The sequence below is a fragment of the Lineus longissimus genome, chromosome 13 (genome assembly GCF_910592395.1).
Source record: "Lineus longissimus chromosome 13, tnLinLong1.2, whole genome shotgun sequence".
Lineage (NCBI taxonomy): Eukaryota > Metazoa > Nemertea > Pilidiophora > Heteronemertea > Lineidae > Lineus > Lineus longissimus.
The window spans coordinates 12676029-12695038 of record NC_088320.1 but is presented as its reverse complement, the minus strand read 5'-3'; the positions used below and the strand labels follow the sequence as shown (position 1 = coordinate 12695038).

The window sequence follows — 19010 nt, the reverse complement described above, 5'->3', positions numbered from 1 at the left end:
AAGACTTATTTCATAGCAGAAAAGTACTAATAACTCTGACTTGATGCGAAATATCTAACTTTTTTGATGACTTGATTTTCCCTTGGCCGTGGATCGAGTTTGTTTACAATATGCAGCGCCATCTTGGAAAAGCCGTGACGTCACCGCGGTATCCTCCTTGCGTTAAGACTTAAAGTTGGGACTTTTTTTTCGTTTCAAAGTCATGATTTTCAGTTTTGGACATTTTTGTATCGGCCATGTTACCCCAGTCAGAGAAATACGAAAGAACCATTCGAATATTCTCAATAAACGGCCCACATCCCTTCTTTGGAATGGTGTCCCTAATTACTCCACAGTTACGTTGACAAATATGTTGTAAATCTTTCTCATAGTGTGACTTTGATGGCCCTTTTCAAAACCAAGTGAATGTTTACAATCCAACAAAACGCTAAGAAAAACATTCCATGGGCTCTATAGGAATTTGCAATTATGCAGTTTGCTGCACTAAACTTCGTTGATAAGAGAAAACATGTTCGGTTTAGATATAGTCAAAAACTTTGAAGCCCAAAAAATATTCAAACTTAAAGTCTTCAGCACACTTCCCGTATTTAACGTTGGAAAGTTCAGAGCACGAAATGTTTTTGTGGTGGCTTGGACATTTTCTGGTTTATATTTGAAACTAATAGATGGTTGGCACGAATCTCCATGTCAGCTTTCTACTTGCCTTATATCTTCAGTCATATAAAAGTATAAAGCATAAGTACATGAATAAGCGACATTACGTTGGCATGGAAGCGTTAACAATTGCGTGTGCAGTAATTTTAAACGATCAATAAACTGTCCAAATAAAAAGGTCAGTTTAGAAAAAAAGAAATTAGTAGTTTGGTGTGATAATCCGATGTCGTATATTGCGAGGTAATCACCGACGAATAAGGGTCTTTAACAGTAATGGCTAAATGATAATGTGATTGACAGCTATTTTGCCGTTTTGTTGCCTAATGCACCAACCGAGCAGCAAATATCATGAACCATTTATTGATACTGCGGTTTATTTACATATGAATAAAAAGGTGATGGCATCCGGTGGTTTTAAGATTTTGTCTGTTCAGAGGCTGCAGTAATGACAGACTGACGTTTTTACTGTTAATTTCTGAAGCACAGCGCTACTAATATAAAACGCGCTACTAATACAAAACGCTATGTCGACGCACCAGGCTATCTCCGCTTTTACTTGCGAAAGTGTGGCGCGGAAAAAAGTGTACAATACACTGACGCGAGCTCGAGGAATCGCTCTGATACGAACTTGGCTAAACTCGATTCACACTGATAGCGACCGTCAACGGTGTCATATAGACGCACGCATACCATGCATTGCAGATCGGGTAAAATCCTAAAATAACATTTCTTTTTATAACACACTTAATGAGGTTAATGTTTATTTCTTAATGCTTATTTGGAATCATCAAAGACCAACGCGTTAAATAAACGCATCGATTGTCATCAACATAATTATGATAGGGGAAGAGCCTGCCCGGGAAGGACACTCAATAATTGAATTGCCTCTGCATGGTTCGCATAGATGACTTTTTACAAAAGATAGGCAACGTCATATCTTATCCGCCTCCTAAGTTTCATTGTGGAACTGACAACTATCATAAATATTGAGCACGCTGATCATAATTGTCGGACTTATCGCGCCCCCTGCAAACCAACATGTAAATAACCGTTTAATAGATTTTACTGTCGAAAGGTATCGAAAAACTGACGAAAGGTCTCGGAATTCAAGAACTCGAGACTTTACGAGAGGCATCGCCACTGAGCGTGTAATCCGATTAGGCGTCCCTGTACTTTACGAGTGATTTACGAGAGATTTCGTGAGCGATGCAGATTTCGAGAGTTTTCCGAGAATAAAACGAGAGTTGGTGTTCGTAGTGACTATCGCTGTGATGTACAGGCCTGGTCATGTATTTCTGGTAAAGAGTAGGATAAATGTTACCTTGGCTATCACGGTGGCTTTACGAAAAAGAATATTGTCCACCAACCTATGACCAGGCGAACTTGACACACATCAGGCCTATTTTGGACCAATTTTACACCATTTCAAGGGCCAGACGCTTCATAAAATGGAATTTTCAACGATAAAACTGTCGCCTACCTTAAATACGAAGTAGTCAGCCTGGGTGGATTGAGAGTACCGAAGTGAAATGCGTGGCAGCCGAAAGCAATATTTATAGCGTTATCGACTTTAATATGACGAGATGTGACATATCATCGCGATTACGCGGTATTCAAGTTTAAGTGAATTTGAATGATGTATAAAAAGTAGAGACCGACGCATTTTCCAAATAGGTCAAGTGTTTATTTAATTTACCCATTCTTGTTGCAGCTTGCTTGTCCGTTCAAAACGTAGCCAACACATAATTTATGACTTGTGATATCCTATAACACTTGAACATTACCAGAAGTAACATACATCCCAGCGAACCTGATTAACTACATTACATCCTCGCATAGCTTGCCGTCTGACCCAGGCCTGATTCGAAAATTTCGAAAAAGCTGAACTGCATGAACAAAAACAGAAGCGTCCATGTTTTCAAAAAAGACCACCGCGCCCCAGCAGCCAGGTGGCCGAGAGAAATCCAAACGTCCGAAACACCCTTCAGAAGTCTGCCAGAAACATGATAACATGATAGTCTTCGGCGAAACAGTGCCGCTGCCGTCAGTCTGTAGCAGAACATCGGAAGTGCTGGATCATGAGTGTAAGTACATGTACAAAAGCACGAATGCCATGTCCAAGCATGCGGGCGGCCTACCATGTACATGCACGTACGTGCGTGTGTCCTGATGATAACCTGAAAAAACAAACGATACAAGTTAGAATTATAGAAATAGAAATAAATGAAAACAATCCCCTTCCATGCCACATTAGCACATACACTTGCACCGCTATTTGGGCAGGCGGTATTTGCACCACGCCACCACGGGCACCACGCCACCACCACGCCACCACGCGAACAGGCGGAGCGATCATAATGACGATATCAAAATAGCGGTCGATTCATTGGATCATGGTTTCTTGGAACAATTATAGATGGCGTTGGCTGCTATCCTAGCTTCTCTGATGCCCGTTCTTGGGATTATTGGAATAAAGGCGTACGCCAACTACGGAAATACGTACTGAATTACCGTTGAGTAACTAGACCTTCTCCAACTGACGACTGACCTGCAAAAACCATACGAGTACGAGTGAGTTATATAGTCTCCCTTTAAAGGGGTGGCCGTTCGTTTGGGTGGGGTGGGTTGGTGGGGAGGGAGGAGTTAGATTTATCACTCACTCGAACACGTGTGCATAGTTTCAACATACTGTTGTGTGAGAGACCCTTATTGGCGACTTTGTGTAACTGTATCTTGCCTACCTAGCTGTTGCCTATAGTTTACTATTAAAGGGGGACTATGTAGGAGCAGGGGGTCAAATTGGTCAACGTTAGCTGACTTATAAACAGAGTAAGGGCATTAGGTCTTATTTGATTCATCACTGAATGTATCCCTGTTACAGGCGTGACTAGGTTAGGACAAACTGTGAGAGGTGAGAGACTCACTGGCTACTTTGTGTAACTTTATGTTGCCTACCAAGATGCTGCCTATAGTGCCCCTTTAATGGACATGTCTCGAATCTTATGCATTCTTTAGGGAAGGTGAATCACTAGGCTTCCCAAGCCAACAAGCTTGGGAATTCTTCTTCTTATCTTCAATATTGTGATCATTATTATACATTGTATATTATTATTAAAATCGACGCGCCCGCCTGACCTTTGAAGACTATACTGACTTTCAAATGACTGTAATACGTCTACGATGTATAAGCCTGGGCCCATATTGCTATTCATGAAATCCCATCAAACAATAGAACAGGGCCCGGTTGTTCAAAAGAATTTCATTGATGTTAAGTCAAATATCAACGTTAAATTCCTTAACTTGGCGTTAGCTAACTTGGCGTTAAATTTGGGTTGTTCAAAACAACGCTAGGGTAAACTAACGCTAATGTTAGTAAATATTGCATCTTGGTTCACTGATGTTAGTTGCCATGGTAGGTATAGATAATCAAGTTAAAGATAACGTTAGATTTAACTTAGGGTTTTAGGTAAGTTAAATCTAACGTTAAAGATAACGCCAATGTTAGGCTAATATTGTTTGAACAACTCAAAATAAAACTTGACGCTATCTTAACGCCAAGTCAGGAATTTTAACGTTAATTTATCTTTAAAAATGTATTTCTTCTTTTGAACAACCGGGCCCAGGACTTTTAAATAGTGGACTATATTTACTTTCACACCAGTGTCACAGTCTTCATAGTGTTTAAAGGGACGCTATAGGCAGCAGCTATGTAGGCAAAATAAAGTTACACGAAGTAGCCAATAGGGGTCTCTCACCTCTCACAGGACGTCGAAACTATTCACACATGAGACAATACACCTATAGGCAAGATGAGCCCGTCAGGTATTTGAAATCACTGAACCATTGTCGAACAATAGGGCGGGACCTTTAAAACAGGTCACAATATTTACTTTCACATCAGTGTACCAAATAGGCCTTCAATGCATAAGCGTACATGCCGTACAGGACCTTTACCGGGGACAAGTCTATGTACAACACGAATTCGCAATAATAGGTCTCCGATCTATACTTTCTCCGCAGTGACAGTATTGTGATAACAATAATGGTGTGATAAGATCTCTCATGACATGACAAACGGTTGGACACGGATGTATAGCGGCTTAATAATAGCCCTGCTTTTTGCGAATGCCATTAACAAGTAATAAATACTCGTAAATCCCGTCAGGCAACAACGCAGTATACCAACATGAGAATATATGTATTGTGGTGGTAGGAATGTAGGTAATTCTAAGCTATTTTAACAAAAGCCCTTACAGGCCTTTTTGTCTCAAATTAGCTTAGAAACCCCTAAGAACCAGACACCACAATACATATATTCTATCATTCATGAAATGGTCAGTGAAGCGTTGCAGTGAAATGGTAAGGGAATACTAGAGTTCAATGGGTTAATGTAATCATGACTTACTGTATTCCAACAGAAAGTACACGTCAATAGCTTTCCAAGGATACATCATTGCAAATATCCATTGAGAAATGGCAGAGAAATGAACCATTGAAGTTCGCACATCTTGATAGTCCCAGCGTATTCCAATAAATGCTGTAGGCCTACAAGACAGCTGTTACAGTGATTAATCATTGTTGCTTGAATCTATTGAAAATAATGTTGACAGTGTCTGCATGTACATGGTAACATATGTTACCAAACAATACTCACGTCCCAAAGTATTACAATGGTCTATTGTTCGTTAATGCGTTAATCCGACAGAATTTCCAGACATTATTTTAACGACGCAAAAATAATTTTCAGCGCTGAAAATATTTTTCGAAAATTCTGTCGGATAAACGCATTAAGACACAATAGGCCTTTTCATGTCTTTGACAAGCAAAAATAATTAATGATTGCAACATCTGATATGGCCATTGTAATTTGCAAGCACAAATAATTAATGACTGCAACATCTGATATGGCCATTGTACAACTGAATATCACTATGGTTTAAAGGCAAATGTTATTCTGTCCATGGAGACATGATGTTAACGTCACACTTCCTCCATCTGGTGAGATTATTCCATTAAAATAAATGGCCTTTTTACTGTCTTCATTAACCAAAATTCAAGGAAAAAAATTCAAGTAAATTAAATGTATTATCCAATAGCAAATCAACATAAAAGTAAATTCACCTATGACTTCTTTAATTTAGAAGTAACTGTTAATACTAATAACTTCTTCAGACTACAAGAAACGAAGATAACACCTGGGTTTTTGAGCCTGAAAAATAAGAAAGACTGTCTGCGACTGGAAAAGAATCCATTATCGTTTTACCAGAACCAATTTAACATGGCTGTTTGGTTTGCTACAACAGGTTGTGGTATTTCAATAGACGATCACTTGAATCACAGTGACCCATTGTTAAGGTCAATTTACAGGTTTCATGTTTACTATCAAATATTGAAGATCATGAAGAATCTAGAGATACCAATTCCAGGTGAAAGTGATTTTAATGAGACAAACAATAACATTAACCATAGGAAACTAGGAGGGTTATTGAGTGAATTTGGTTTAAAAGACGAGTACGATTTCTCGGTGTTTGAAAATAACGGTGGTTGGAGATCATGGAGTGTACCGGATTACAACCCGAACATAACTGATCCCGGATATTACATCAATGATTCTAAAATCAATTTCTTCCTCATGCAAGTTCATGAAAATAGAATGCCACCGATGTTCAGTAAAGACTGGGATGCTGGAATGGCTAATTTCAAATATCCAGATATTTTCATCAAGGATCATGTCAGGAGACACAAGAATGTATTTGATGTAATTACACAAAATGAATGTCAAACCTATCAACAATTCATGATATTTAAATCAAATGGTTTCTCTAATCCTGGAATAGAGAGGTTAAATGATACAATAAGAACATATGTTTACTGTATTCTGGGTGCTCAGGCGTTGACCAGAACACCAATAATTGGAGTACCGGGTACAGAATTGGATGCACAGAAGGAATTTAACAAACTATTAAAGGATTCGATTAATCAACATCCTGATATTCCCACTTCAATTCAAAGATATCAAAAAGCAGTGAGTGACACTCATACAAGACTAGATTATGTAATATCACCAGGATTGTATGTCATAGGATCAAATATGGTACTCGTTATTGGTAAGCTGGATAACTACAATAATAACATTTTAATAGCACCAAAAAATGCTAAACCCGGTAAGAATGACATTAACCACAAAAAGACCTTACCACCACCACTGATGGAAGGAAATAGTTCTAAGAAAATAAGAGTTAAGAGTAGCGTTGGTACATCAATGACGGACTTCGTCCTGAGAGCAAAGCTCGAGACCAGTCATAAACCAAATAGTAATGTTGATACACCAAAAACAACTGAAACCTCAAAGAATACTCCTACTACTACTAAACTTGACACCAAAGTTGAGAAGGTGGATGATACTCATAAAACAATTAAATTCATGCTTTACTCAGTTGTTGGTACATTGATTGTTTTTATGGTTAGATAAATAAGTAATTATGGCTGAAGGAGGTGAAAATTATGAAATGGATGATTACGATTCACAATCATCATCATCATCATCAGGAACTTTTGAACAAATTCAAGAAATGAGAAAGGATGATTTAATTAATCAATATATTCACGCAAGATACAACACAGGTGAAATCAATAGAACTTTTCAAGATGACGGCACAACATACAACACAGGAGGTGAATATATCCAAATGGATGAGATAGATCCTAATACAGGTGAAATCAATAGAACTTTTCAAGATGACGGCACAACATACAACACAGGAGGTGGAAATCTTACTACTGAAACTTCATTCAGTACACCAGAAAGAGTAAGAGGTATTGTCCCTGAATTGATGGAAAAGGAGTTAAGTTACGATACAATAGAGGATAAACTTGATAAAGCATTGGGAGGATCAATCTGGAATTATGACAAGAAAAAATTGAGTAATCTTTCACCACACATTAGTTACAATGGAAACAAACTTTATTACAATCCGAGAAATTCTGAATTTGATTTGATAAAAGATAAACGAGGAAACAAAAATTTATTTGACTGGCGTAATAAGGATAAAACCATTATTACCAAGTTAATTCCTTTAACTAAGGATAATGGAAGCTTCTATGCTGAAGGCACATTAAAGACTAAGTTTGGTACTAGATTTGTTGACATGATTAGAGGTATGATTGCACCTGACCCACCAGTAAGGGAACCTACATTAGTAACCCCTGAAACACAGGCAGTAATTAATGAGGTAAACAGTTCAAACAAACCAATAGATAAACTGATAGATTCTAATGATGATGAACTTAAATCACTGGGTTTTACTGAATATGCCTTGAGAGAACTTAGAGGGTTAAAACAGGCTGGTGATAAACTAGCTGCAGTAAAGAGGGATAAGGACATGCAAATACAAGAACTAGAAAATCAACTTCATAATTTAACAAGAGACTATGTAAAGTCTGTAGAAGAAGATACTGAAGACACGGTGGAGTTGAAAAAGCAAATAGATGAACTAAATGACAAATTGCATGAGGAACAGTCAAAGGTATGGAGGTTAGACAATGACAGGGAGTCACAAACTAGAAGAATTAAACGTTTAATTGTTGATGTTCTAAAGAAACCAGATTCAACTATTCCTCTGAAGGACAGAATAAAGTTACTTTTTAAGACGTATGGTGTAACTATTAGCGCCATAATAACAGCTGTTGTAATGACATTTACAACTCTAGGTCTTAGTATCAGTAGTGCTTTAAGTGGTACCACTAAATCTGTAAAACCAACTCCAGGACCAGACCCAACTCCAGGACCAGACCCATCTCCAGGACCAGACCCAACTCCAGGACCTACACCAGAACCAGGACCAAAACCATCAATACCAGATAAAGTAAAAGAAGGTCTCAAGAAGTTTGCTGAATGGCTAAAAGAACTAGCCAAGAAATCAGCTGCGGCTTTACCGGGAATCATCGGTTCTATCGTATCATTTCTCCTGAAAACAATTGGTGCAGTTGTTGGCTTTCTAGCCGAACATCTGATCATAGCAGTTATTGCTATTGTGAGCTCCATAATTTATGGTTTAATTGGGGGTGTTAAAGCCTTAAAATCACGTAAAACAGTAAAATCATGTAAAAGGTCTTAGGTTACCTTCTATCAAAACAATGTTTAAAAAATAATTATTATGTAAATATGAATAAATACATCTCATTAAAAGACTATTATTCTAGTGAGTCGGACTTCGTCCTGAGAGCAGAGCTCGAGTGGAACAATGAGAATCTTAAAGGATACATTCGTCCTAGGGTTATGGATCGAGCAGAGCTCTCAGGACTGCGTCCGACTAGAAATTTTAGTGAAGAAAATGTCAGCAAGAATTATGACAGTGGGAAATTTGATAAGCCTACTCGAGCAGAGCTCTCAGGACGAAGTCTGACTGAGACAATCAAAGTAGTCCTGCCAAGAATGAAAGAATATGACGTCAGTACCAACACTAATGCTCAATTCTGCCGTAATTGTAAAAGGTGGACACTTTTTGAGTATCAAAAAAACTTGAATTCAGCAAGGTACGCAGCTAAAACTGTGAAGTATCAATTCTGCACCAATTGCAATTCGACTACTTACGACGATGATTTTAAAACTCTTGAGATCAATATTGACAACAAGACACGTTACTTTGACAGTATTCTAAGGAAACTTGGATGGAGTCGGCTGTCCGAATCGGCAGTTAAGTATTTAAAGGACTTTGTGGAAGGGTATTTACAGTGCTACTTTTCAAGTCACAGAAAATGTCTTAGTAAGCAGAGATATGAAAGTACTCTTCAGTCAGCCCTAAAAATGGGTATTAACACTCTCCCCTCTAAGTTTTGTAACCAAGGGTTACATGGTGAAGCCATGCTTTTTAAATTTCACTGTGGGGAATATGATTGGTTTCTTGCCATTGAATTTATTAACAGGGCAATTGGTAAACCGCAATTAACCGATGAGAATATCACTGACCTTAGACTAGTGTACTATGCTTTCCTTAGATTTCTGCATTACTGTGGTGTGAAGGTCACCATTAACTACAAGGTATTTTTACACCAAGCCTTTAAAACGCTGAAAATTGATTATGTAATATTTACACCTTTTTTAACCAACAAGGAGCGAGTAAATGATTTGGAGAGATTATGGTATGATTTCACTCAAAGTATTTTCTTCCAGAATTACAAGGTTGAGAAGGAATATGACCAGGATATTGACAAGCAGTTTGACGTTTTACTGAGTGCCAGTGCAGGTCGAGACATTAACTGCATCAGTAATATTAAGTTTACACCAGCCGGACTTTGTCCTGAGAGCACAGCTCGATTCGGACTACGTCCTGAGAGCATAGCTCGAGCTAGTGTTAAGATGCAATAAAGTTGTGAAAACAGCATTTTGCACTTAACAGTCATTTTTCCATAATTTTAAATGAATAATCAGCAAATGAATAGTCAGACATCTGCAGTGATTGAACAACAGATGAAACAGATTGGTGTTATGAGTCCTGAGAGCTTAGCTCGAGTTGGGGCTTCTAACCAACAGAACACTGGTAGTTACCAACAAAACAGAACTAACTTTCAACAGAACTGCTCTACAAATCAACAAGTTTCAAACAAGCAGTTGAATAGTTCAAATTTTGTTAATCCTAGTCAAGGAATAGTTAATCCCAGTCAAGGAATAGTCAATTCTAGTTGCCAACTAGGCTCAACTCGAGCTACGCTCTCAGGACAAAGTCCGACTAGCAATCAACAAAATTTGAACTATTTGACTGATAGTGGCCTTAAAGCCAAACAAGACTTAGAGATTCTAGTTGCAACTGGTAAAAGCAAGGATTTCCTTAATAAACAAATAATTTTTAATGACTTAGATAATATGACTGAAAAAGAAATCTTAAAACACCATAGAATGTATGAAACAAAGATGGCTGCTAGACTTAATGATTCTTTGGGTAAGACAGTAATTAAAGCTTACACTAAATTATCAAGGTGGTTATTACCAATAGATGATGAAGATAATCTTTACCATGATCTTAGAAATGATTATTTGATAACTAACGAGTTGGATAAATGGCTTGGATGGTTGAGTTTGAGAATGGGACCATTAACTGCACTTGCCTCAACAACACTTATTACTTTAGGTCATTGTCATGAGGAATCATCTATGAATACATCGAGTATGACTGCATCAAATATGAATACACCAAATATGACTGTCTCTGAATGTGACAAATCAATAGATGAAAGTCTAGATATCACAGGTAGTGATGATAAAGAAGACTAAATTAACCTGGTTATGAGAACATAGTTCGAATTAAATTCGGCCAAGATAAATGGAACTTGAAACTGTAACTGATACTACTCGAGCTATGCTCTCAGGACAAAGTCCGACTAGGACTACGTCCAGAGAACAAAGTTCGACTAAAGTTTCAGTGTCTAAGAAACCTCGATCAGAGAAACAATTAGCATGGTCTAGAGAACTGGGTAGAAGATCTAAGGAATTTAAGAGGATAAAAAAGGATAAGAAGACATTTAAAGTACAGGACTCCTCACCAAAAAACAGAGTTGTGGAAAAGGAGGAAGAAGAAGTAGAGGAAGAAGAACCACAATCTCAAAATACTGATGTATCACTGCGTGAATCTAGTAGTAATACTTATGTCTATGTACTAGGTTTAGGTGCCGTTATTTTAGCATCATTTATCATGTTTAAGAAACTTCCTAAAAAAGTAAGTAAAGAGCAGCGATCAGGCTTGAATCGAACTTTGTTCTCTGGACAAAGTCCGAATGAAGCAGTCATGAAGGGATCAATTAACCCTCTTGTTAAACCTGTAGTTAAAGAGAAGAAATGTACTATTCCTTTAATGGAATGATCTCATCAGGTGGTCGAGCAGAGCTCTCAGGACGAAGTCCGTCTAGGACAAAGGCCAGAGAGCTCTGCTCGATTCTTAACTCTAAAGAAACCTCTGTTCCTCTGAAATTAACTAGCTTACCATTCTCATCAGTGATTTCGAATTTTATGTGATTAGTACACTTATTTATCGTTTTCTTACAATTCGGTTCGTATCGCTGCATTTTTATTTGGTCACCATCTTCTACAGGTATGATGCAGAAAATGTTAGATGGTTTATTGTTGTAGAGGGTCTTAGCTTTGTCAACCAAATTAGCTTGCAGGAATAGATATTTCCTGTAAAAGTTGAGTGGTCTTGTGGAGTAGTATTTTCCTTTCTTGGTGAATTTAGTTTGCTTAAAGCCAAACCACTCATTCACCACTGTGAGCTGTTTTTCTATCACCTCTCTTATGGTTTTGCTTATTTGAAAACCTTCTGTGTTTCTCTCAATCTTGATTTTTTCATTTTTATCTAACTTGTCTACTTTCAGAGGGTACTCTTTATCCTCTGTAAGTTCAAGGGTTATGTAATTATTGTTATCACAGTAAATTTTTACATGGCTAATTCCAATTTCTTTTATGTATTTTTGCCATACCTCACAAAACTCACTTAAACTAAAATGTCGAGAGTATGGAAATGTGTATTGAGTAATGGTGTCTTTAGTTGTGGTAGAATCATTTTCCAAATGCCGTTCGCAAATTTTCATGACTTCCTTTTCAAGTGTATCTGTTTCAAGTCCAGGAGCAAATAATGTCCTACACCATAATTGTTTATCTAAGGGCTCATGTTTTGTAATTCTGGTTATTTCGACTAGAAATGAGAAAATCCTTACTCCCTCTGGTAGAAAATCACCTGTCCACCATGAATTGTAAAAGGTTATCGATTTCAAAGTAATGGATTTTATGTCTAATTGGTCTGTTAAGTAGTACTCAAAGTTGGCTTCATTACATTCTTGTTCATTGATTATGAAGTCCATTTCTATTTAATTCAAGATATTTATTGAATTTAATAAATTTTAATCTAATAAATAGAATGACTGATAAGAATCAGAAAATACTTTGCACTACATGTGACAAGTACATATCCTACAATAATATGGCTATTCACAGGAGAACCAAAGGTCACTTAAGTAAATTAAATCCGGATTATGTCCCTATTGCTCAACCCCGAGCCCCATCACTGATCCCTAAAACTAAGGATAAGAAACTTGCATTTGAGGAAAATGAGCTAGATGGCATAAAGAAAGTGAGTGGAATAGAAATAGTAAAACAATTTGGCAAGCCTGTAGTCACCATTAGTTTGAAGATTGACAGAGAAGCTAAACAAGTGTATGAATACAGAGATAAATTAGAGGAGGTATTATTTCAACTCAATGATTACCATCACAAAATTAGCATATCAGTATTTGCTCAGTTTGATCGACCTTTGGTCGAAGAGCAGAGCATTGATCGTCAGGGTGAAAGTGTAACACACCCCATACAGTCTCCAATGGAAAGCATAATTTCAAGGAACCAGGCAATTTATGCCATAACCAACCAGTTAAACTACATTAAGACACAGATTGAGGAAAGGTACTTTCAAGGTTCTGGACTTACTTTAAATAAAATAGAGTCTTGTAACATGACCATCTGTTCTTACAAGAGGTGTAAAGGTGGTCATTACACTAAATTACCATTTAAAACAAAAGCAGTAATAAATGTGGAATCAAATGAAAATAAATGTTTTCTCTGGTCTTTATTGGCCGCTAAATATCTGAAAGAAAATCCAGAGACGGACTTTGTCCTGAGAGCAGAGCTCGAGAGTACATTCAATATCACTACCGATATGCTACAAATGACTTCGTCACGAGAACAGAGTTCGAAAACTACTGATATCAAAATCGAGCTCTGCTCTCAGTACGGAGTACAAATCAAATCATTTCCTGTATGTATTCAAAAGGATATCCCTAAGATAGAGAGTGATAATAATCTCAAGATTAATGTGTTCAAGTAAGAGAACGAATGGGCTAAGAGCACCTGTGAGGCAAAACTAGAACCTCTCTACCTGTCCAAGAATTATGATGATGATGATGTCATCGATCTGTTGTATTTCAAGGACCATTTCATGTACATAAGAGACATCAATCTTTTCTTCAGGACACTAGCTCATAGAGTGTATCTTTGCAGGAGATGCATGAATTACTTTTACAGGAAGTCAACACTAGATAAACATAAAAAGAAATGTGGAGAACACGATTACTGTAAGATTACTTTGCCTCCACCTAACAGTAAATGGTCACAAATTAAATTTGAAAAACACTCATTCAAAAATAGAGTTCCGTTTGTGATCTATGCTGATTTCGAAGCGATAAGCAAACCTTGTTCTTCTGCCGAAGGCAACATACCAGTAGTATCAGTAGAGCCACCTATGATGAAAGAACCGAGTTCAAAGAAACTTTTTAAACAAAATGCATCAGCTGTTGGTGTTTATGTTCACTCAGACTACACACACCTTTACAGTAGCCAGTATGTGTCTCACAGGGGTGCTGATGTTGTAGATGTGTTCTGTAATTGGTTAATCAGGATGGAAGAACAATTCTCTAATTTATTGAACTGTAACTTTCCTCTAACAATGACAGATGAAGACTCGAGCTCTGCTCTCAGGACGAAGTCCGACTGGCATAAATATCAATTAGAAACACATTGTTACTATTGTAATCAACCTTTGGGATATGACAAGGTCAAGGATCATGATCACTACTGTGGTAGATATCGAGGTGCTGCTCACAACTCGTGTAATTTGAATGAAAAGAAAGCTATGTTTGTTCCAGTGTTTTTTCACAATCTCAGTAATTACGATTCTCACTTATTTATTAAAGAATTAATGAATAAGCTACCGAAGTACAAGAAACTGAAAATACTTGCCAAAACATCAGAGGAATACATCTCATTTCAGTTCGGTTGTTTCAGGTTTTTGGACTCGTACAGATTCCTGCAGTCCAGTTTAGACAACATAACCAAATCAATGTTGGATGATGATTTTAAAATTACCAGACAGCTGTTCCCAAATACCACTGACTTTAAGCTATTGAGGAAGAAGGGTTCAGTACCTTACTCTTTTTACACATCACATGAAAGCTACAATGTTACTTACCTAGAAAAGTCTATGTTTTTTGACGAATTGAAAAATGAAATGGCACCTGATTCTGCCTATGATGAGGCTAAGGTAATATGGGATCATTTCAAGATCAGGAATCACGGTGAGTTCATTGACCTCTACCTCAAAACTGATGTGATCATTTTAGCTGATTTATTTGAGAAATTCAGGGATGTCAATTTGAACTACTTTCAGATAGATCCCTGTCACTGTTACTCGGCACCAGGCCTAACCTGGCAAGCTGGTTTGAAGTACACAGGAATAAACCTAGAACTACTGACTGATACCAACATTTTACTTACTTTTGAGAAAGCAATACGAGGTGGAATTTCGGGTGTTATGGGAACAAGACATGTCAAGGCAGATGAACCACAAACTACACTACGTAGACGCAAATAATCTCTACGGCTGGTCCATGATGGAACCTCAACACTATGGTAGTTTTGAAATGATAGATATTGATCCACTCGAGCTATGCTCTCAGGACAAAGTCCGACTAGGACAAAGTCCCGAGAGCAAAGCTCGACTTAACATGAATGTTATCAGTAAAGAGCAGATTATGGCAATTCCAAGTGATAGTGAAGTAGGCTACTTCTTAGAGGTTGATTTGGAGTATCCAGGAAATATTAAATTTAAGTCGAGGAACTTTCCATTCTGTCCCAAATCTCTCTTTATTGAAGATGATGAATTAAGTCCTTACCAGAGAGAGTTACTGGGTGATGATAAAAGATCAAATGTAGAGAAACTAATACTAACACAACAGGATAAAACTAATTACATAGTGCATTACAGAATGCTACAATTTTACCTCAAGCACGGAATGGTACTTAAGAGGGTTCATTCAGTGATAAGCTTTAAACAATCAAAGTGGTTAGCACCATACATTGATTTTAACACTAAAAGACGTATGGATTCTAAGACTGATTTTGAGAAAGATTACTTTAAATTAATGAACAATGCGTTCTATGGAAAAACTTGTGAGAATGTAAGGAACAGGGTTGAAATTGAATTTGTATCGGACGGGGAGAGAGCCAGGAATGTAATGGCCAATCCCAGGTTTTCATTGATATGCGTATTTGACGAACATAATGCTGCTATTAGCATGAGGAAAACATCAATGAAATTCAACAAACCAATCTACATAGGAGCTTCAGTACTTGAATTGTCTAAATTATTAATGTATGAATTCTATTATGAAGTTCTTCAACCGTACTTTGGTGAGAAAAATATTGAACTGCTGTATCTAGATACAGATTCCTTTGTACTTAACATTAATACTGATGACTTAACTAAAGACTTAAAGGAGTTGAAACACTATTTTGACTTCAGTAATTATCCAAAAGATCATCCACTCTATGATACCAGTAAGAAGAAGGTACCAGGCTACTTTAAGGATGAGCTAGGAGGAGTAGAGATGACTGAATTCATTGCCCTGAGAAGTAAGATGTACGCTTACAGGACCAAGACTATGTCTGGAGAGCAAGGCTCGACTAGGACAAAGTCCCAAGAACAAAGTTCGACAAAAGATTACGATTCTAAGAAATTGAAGGGTATTGCCAAGAATGTAGTAAGGAGAAATATCTCATTTGATGACTATGTTGATTGTCTTGAAAAGAGTAGGTCATTTTACCACAAGATGAGACACTTAAGATCAGATAAACACCAAATCTATTTGGAAGAAGTTGACAAAAAAAGCCTCAGTCCTTTTGATGACAAGAGGTTCATACTTGAAGATGGAATAAGCACCTTACCATTTGGAATGTATTATGAAGGCTACATAGATTACAGCGATTCAAACTTCGCTTGAGTCGAGCTTTGCTCTCTGGACTTTGTCCTAGTCCGACTACGTCTTGAGAGCATAGCTCGAGTCGAGCTTTGTTCTCTGGACTTTGTCCTAGACGGACTTTGTCCTGAGAGCATAGCTAGATTAAACTAATGAATAGGGTGGTGCTGATGGTAGTGTTACTTGGTGAAATTCATCCCTAACACCGAAGTCATGATAATAGTGATAGTGATACACCACATTAGGATTAGGACGTAGTCCGGGTCCGACTTCGTCTTGAGAGCATAGCTCGAGTCGAACTTTGTTCTCTGGACGTAGTCCGGGTCCTGTTTGATTTACTGAACTTTTAGTTTTTCTAGCATCTCTGTCTGTGCTAGTTTTTTTCCTTCTTCTAAAAAAGTCTTCTTTAAAGACTCTACATCAACAGCTGAACTTGCCTCCCTTTGTTTTTTCCTAATGGCATTTTTCATCGAAATGTATTTCTCCTTCTACTTGGTGAAATTCATCCCTAACACCGAAGTCATGATAATAGTGATAGTGATACACCACATTAGGATTAGGACGTAGTCCGGGTCCGACTTCGTCTTGAGAGCATAGCTCGAGTCGAACTTTGTTCTCTGGACGTAGTCCGGGTCCTGTTTGATTTACTGAACTTTTAGTTTTTCTAGCATCTCTGTCTGTGCTAGTATTTTTCCTTCTTCTAAAAAAGTCTTCTTTAAAGACTCTACATCAACAGCTGAACTTGCCTCCCTTTGTTTTTTCCTAATGGCATTTTTCATCGAAATGTATTTCTCCTTCTCCTTGAGAATCAAAGTAAACTCATCTGTAGATATGTGAGAATCGGTTAAGGCTTTACTAAACAAATCATTGATTGTGTTCAGTTTTGAAATTGCCAACATTCTGATATTCTCATGCTTTTCAATTTTCTTAAGAATATTCTTTTTCTCCCAGCCTAAGGCTGATGAAATAATGGCACTACCTATTGTTACGCCACCCAAAGCTAAGCCTATCGGTGCCGTGATGACACCAGCTAGAGCGGAAACACCAACAGATCCGGCTGCAACGCTGGCAAAATTAAGGAAATGGCTAATGCCAGTAATTACGCTAAATGCTTTTTTGTACTTTGAAAATATCTTTCTTCTAAATTCAATCTCGCTTTCTAAGAAACTCTTAACCTCACATATTTGTTGTAGTCTGAAAGCCTGAGGGTTACTTTCTGTATGCTTTTCAGACCTTTCATAGTTCAAATGACTTTCAGAGTTTAAATTACTTAAATCTGGATAAACCTTATTGTCTCCATCCATTTAATTAGTGGGAATAACTAGAATCAGTTGTTCTGTCATTTCTAGTGTTTAGTGTTGATCCTACAGACACTACAGGTTTTTGAAGTACATTAAATTTTAAAGGTTTTTCTGACCCAACAGGTTTTTCTGACCCAACAGGTTTTTCTGTCCCAGCAGGCACAGCAGGTTTTAAAGGTTTTTCGGGACCAGGCTCCAACTTTGACTCTACTTCTGCCTCTAATTCTCTATGAAATCGTTCTAATCTTTCTTTCCAATTACGTGGTCGTTTTGTGTAACCCCAAGTTCTATTCATTTAATTAAGTAAAATAAAATCAATTCACTGCAAAGAGTAAATTTCTTTCAAGTCTATTATTCAACTTAATCATCTCGTTTATGATTTCTGTCTGACTACATATGTTAATGTTCTGGTTCATTCTCATGTTATTATTTAAATTCGATAATCTATCAAGCAGAATCATATTTTCATCACGAAGATAATCCCCGAAATGCTGCGATATCACTATTTTCCAATTTGGTATTACATCCTGGTCTCGAAAGACAAACCAGTTTTCACTTCTCATTTTTACCATGAAATCCATTGACCTATCCAATTGATCCTTAAATAGTGTGTAGTCTACTTTAGCACTCTTCTGTCTGTTTTGTGTTTTAGACATTGGTCTAATGTTAAACCAAGCAAAGCACAGTTCAGGTTTATCTTTGAATTCCTTGATTGGTAAGACATGATCCAACTCTTCTTCTACTATTCGAACTCTGTTCTCGGGACTTTGTCCTATTGGAGATAGACTCCTCTGGTACTCTAACCACTGTGAGAAGAAACTGTCTGTACATCCTAGTTTGAATGATGAATTACCGGTCAGACTTCGTCTTGAGAGCATAGCTCGAGTCGGACTTCGTCCTGAGAGCAGAGCTCGAGTACACTCTCCCTTAGAAATGCGGTTTAGACCAACTCTAATTTTGTGTCTGTCTCTATTACCATTTTGGTCAAGGTAATCCTTTTTGTAATATGAATTAAAACATGATCTGCAGTTACCTCTATTTCCGTCTTTACCAAATTCACCATCACTTAGTAATTTATTTTCATAACATTTATTACATCCCTTGATTTTACTTGAACCACATTCTTTACAGTAATCAAGTAGTTTATTACGCCTGTTCTTTTCAAAATTAATTTCAGGTTTCTTTTCACAGCACTTAACACAATAAATTGTAGGTCCTGAAATTACTGGTTGTTGCTGATACATAGGTTGCTGCTGAAACATA

General features: G+C 37.4%; 1 protein-coding gene across 6 annotated transcripts in view; it reads right to left on the bottom strand.

Annotated features, from left to right (window-relative positions):
* LOC135497818 (uncharacterized) overlaps positions 1-19010 on the bottom strand; it is a 205727-nt gene that overhangs the window by 181559 nt on the left and 5158 nt on the right. The window contains exons 1-3 of one of the 6 annotated variants that reach the window (XM_064787753.1): positions 5060-5170; positions 3158-3202; positions 2135-2831 (exon numbers count right to left, since the gene is read on the bottom strand). The exons of 1 other annotated variant lie outside the window; for it this stretch is intronic. The gene's annotated coding sequence lies outside the window, so the exon portion shown is untranslated. Of the gene's footprint in view, positions 1-2134; positions 2832-2915; positions 2982-3157; positions 3203-5059; positions 5171-19010 lie in introns of those variants that run through there. 4 more of the 6 variants (XM_064787755.1, XM_064787754.1, XM_064787756.1 and 1 more) reach the window with 4 other exon arrangements.